The sequence below is a fragment of the Lathyrus oleraceus genome, chromosome 1 (assembly GCF_024323335.1).
Source record: "Lathyrus oleraceus cultivar Zhongwan6 chromosome 1, CAAS_Psat_ZW6_1.0, whole genome shotgun sequence".
Classification (NCBI taxonomy): domain Eukaryota; kingdom Viridiplantae; phylum Streptophyta; class Magnoliopsida; order Fabales; family Fabaceae; genus Lathyrus; species Lathyrus oleraceus.
The window spans coordinates 327,912,572-327,916,562 of record NC_066579.1 but is presented as its reverse complement, the minus strand read 5'-3'; positions in this window follow the sequence as shown (position 1 = coordinate 327,916,562).

Sequence of the window (3,991 nt, the reverse complement as noted above, 5' to 3'; positions counted from 1 at the left end):
AACCTCTTCGACAGTGATTGTCGAAAGGTCCTTTGCTTCCTCTATAGCGCACACAATGTTTTCGAACTTGTCCGTTAAAGATCTTAGAATCTTTTCGACAATTCGACCCTCTGTCATTGCCTCTCCATTTCGACTCATCTGATTCGCCACTGTCTGCACGCGCGTAATATAGTCCGCTACGGACTCTGTCTCCTTCATCTTCATCCTCTCCATCTCCCCTTGAAGAGTTTGCAATCTAACTTGCTTCACTCTGTCTGCTCCTCTGTACGCTTTCTCTAAAGTGTCCCAGGCCCCCTTCGACGTGGTTGAACCAGCAATCTTTTTGAATGCTGATTCGTCCACTGCTCTGAACAGCATGTATAATGCTGCTTTGTCTTTCGACCGCGTCTCTTTCAACGCCTTCGTCTGGGCGGCATTGAGACCTGTTGTGTTACCTGGATCTTCAAAGCCATCATTGGTGACTTCCCACGCATCCAATGAGCCCAGCAACGCTTTCATCTGGATGCTCCAATTCTCATAATTGGACTTCGTCAGCCGTGGCAACGACATTTGACTGGTCAGGCTCGCCATGAGCTCTGATACCACTTGTAGGATCAAGCGCTTACCACTGAGCTAAAAGCAATTGCTGTTAGTGAGGGTGCAACTTTATTTCCTTATAGTATGAGCTTTTTCAGGGGCTGCACCTAAAGCGAAGTTTGTAAGCTCCCTCTAAGCGCCATGGGTTGGGATGTTAAGCCCATTCGAATCCCTAAGGGTGACGCTGGATTTATTTATCCAACACAAATGACCTGAAAAGATCCATTTATTTATTTTTACACAAAAACTTAATTTTTTACCTCGGTTTTTTTAAAAGCCGACAAAACAAATTTCTCGAGCTTCGATTCCCAAAACTTACAATTTTATATTTTATTTATAACTAAAAATGCGCATTTATTTTTTATAGTTTTTATGTCGGATATGTTCCCTCAGTTTTTGAGAAAACTGAGATAACAACTCTAAACAATTTTTTATTCCTTTAGATTTAATGTTAAGTCGTATTCACTTTTTGTCCCTAGCTAGTGAGCGATATTGAAACACTATTCTTCTCCAGCAAACGAAACTGAAACACCATTATTCTTCATGGAGGAAGGAAGGTCGAACCTCAAACCAACATTTTTGTTTGAGTTTCTCATCACATTTTTTGTATGTACAAATTCTCCATTACTGTTGTTGTTGTTTGCTGTTGTTGTTGTTTCAGTTGTTGTTGTTGCTGCTGATGATGATGATGTTGGTATTGCGGTCGTCATTGATGTTGTTTCCTCGTTATTGTTGTTGTTATTATGGTTTTCGAGACTTATACAATTCATTTTTGTTGGTTGTGTACTATTTTTATTTTATTTTCAGAAATTGTATGTGATTATGTATCGTAGTTGAATGAAATCCAATAGATTAAGTAAGAGTATGAGAATGAAGTGATTCACTTTCTTGAATTCGCGGAAAAATATCTTCCTAGCGATAATGAGATTTTTTGGTGTTCTTGTAATTTTTTTTGAAATACACAAAAACCATCAAGTGTTGTTATATTCAATCATTTAGGTTATGATGAATTATTCAAATTTACACGAAATGGGTATGACATGGTGAAGTGACAAAAAAATACATATGTCACATACATTTAAAGATGATGATGAATTTATGAATGATACTCTAGAAGACATGAATTGTGATATTGGAGTAGATGCTTTCAAGAAAGCTAATGTGGTAGATACTTTACAAAAAGACATGGAAGAGTCGTTGTATTCAAGATGTATAACTTTTACAAGATTTTAAGTTGTGTTAAGACTATTTAATCTTAAGGAAAAAGGTGGGTGGACAGATGGGAGTTTCATTGAATTGTTGAAAAAATGCTTCCATAAGGTACACGTTGTCGAACTGTAGTTATGGGGAGTCATGCTACAAGCAGAATGAAAATGGTGTTGATGATGAAAGTGTAACTAGAAATGGTGTTTCTTCCAAGGTGATGTGGTACCTACCGATAATTTAAAGGTTCAAAAGATTGTTAGCTAATGTAAATGGCGCAAAGAATACAAGATGGAATGCATATGAAAGAGTGTGCGATGGAAAAATTCGCCATGTAGCTGATTCATTGTAATGGAAGAAAATTGATTCCTTGCTTCCATATTTTTCCCTTGAACCAATAAACCTTAGGTTTGGACTTGCCACCGACGAAATAAATCCTTTTAGATTATTTAAGTACTAATCGCACATCATGGCCTAATCTTATTATAATTTACAACCTATCTCCATGGTTGGGCATGAAGCGCAAATATATGATGTTATCAATGATGATTTCGGGTCCAAAACAACTATGATATGACATAGATGTTTATTTAACATCATTGATCGAAAATTTAAGACTTTTTATGGGAGGAAGACATTGATGTTGATGATGCGTATACATATGATAACTTTAAGCTGTGTACCATGTTGTTTTGCACAATCATGACTTTCCTGCATACAATAATTGCTCTAGTACAATGTAAAGGGACATAAAGCGTGTCTTACATGTGAATTTTATACATGCCACCATCAATTACAAAATGGAAAAAATAGTGTTTATCTTGGCCATCATTAATTTATAAGACCGAATCATCCATACCCTAGATTGCAGGAGGCTTTTAATGGTGAACAGGAGTTTGATATCGCTCCAAAGTCTTAATCGGGAAGGAAATTTATAAAAGATAACAACAAATTAATGTTGTCTTTGGAAAGAAACAAAAAGGGTCCGTGGAGAAAAATATTTGGAAAAAGAGATTGGTGTTCTTTGATCTTCTATATTAGTCTAGTCTTGATGTAAGACATTGTCTTTATGTGATGCATGTGGAGAAAAATGTATGTCATAGTTTGATTGGAACACTTCTCAACATCAAAGACAAGACAAAAGATACTAAGAAATACCATGAAGATATGGTGGTGATGGGTATACGACAATATTTAGCCCCAAAAGAAATAGGAAATAGAACATATTTCCCCCCAGCTTGTCACACTCTGTCTAAAAAAGAAAAAAAAGTTTTTGCGAATGTTTGCAGGGTATCAAAGTTCCCCAAGGGTACTCATCAAATTTTAAGAAATTTGTGTCAATGAAAGATCTAAAATTAGTTGGCTTAAAATCTCATGATTGTCATGTCTTGATGCAAGAAATTCTACCAGTGGCTATCCGCGACATTCAAACAAAAAATATAAGGGTAACTATAACCAAATTGTGCTTATTTTTCAATTCTATATGTTGTAAAGTTATTGATTATGAAAATTTAGATGAGTTGAAACATGAGGCTGCAATTATCTTGTGTTAGTTAAAGATGTTTTTTCCTACATCCTTCTTTGACATTATGGTTCACTTAGTTGTTCATATAGTAAGGGAGAATATAATAATTGGTCCAGTTTATTTACGGTGGATGTATCCGGTAGAGAGATGTATGAAGATCTTTAAAGGGTATACAAAGAATCATCACCACTCTAAGGCTTCGATTGTTGAATGGTATATCATAGAAGAAGCTATTGAGTTTTGTACAAACTATATGTCAGAAGCGAACTCTATAGGAGTTCTCGAGTCTCGTCATGATGGAAGATATGATGGTAGAGGTACTTAAGGTTTAAACATTGAGACGCTTGGTCGATATGTAGTTCTTCAAGCATATTTTCATATATTGAATAACATGGATGGAGTTCAATCTTACTTGACTACTCACAAAAGTTTTATGAAGGAAAAACCCTCGGATGAATGAAAGATGGTTGTTGACAGAGCATAACAAAACTTTCATAACTTGTTTTGATGAAAGTGTTCCTAAAGAGAGTAATGCATCAGAGACAATTTAATATTTGTCATGTAAGCCTAAGTTTAATGTAATTACTTGGAGTGCATACAACATTACTATTAAAATAAGATTTGGGTTTGCATTTATATCTTGAGTTTTGATGATAACAATGTTGTATTTGTGTGAGAATATTTTTG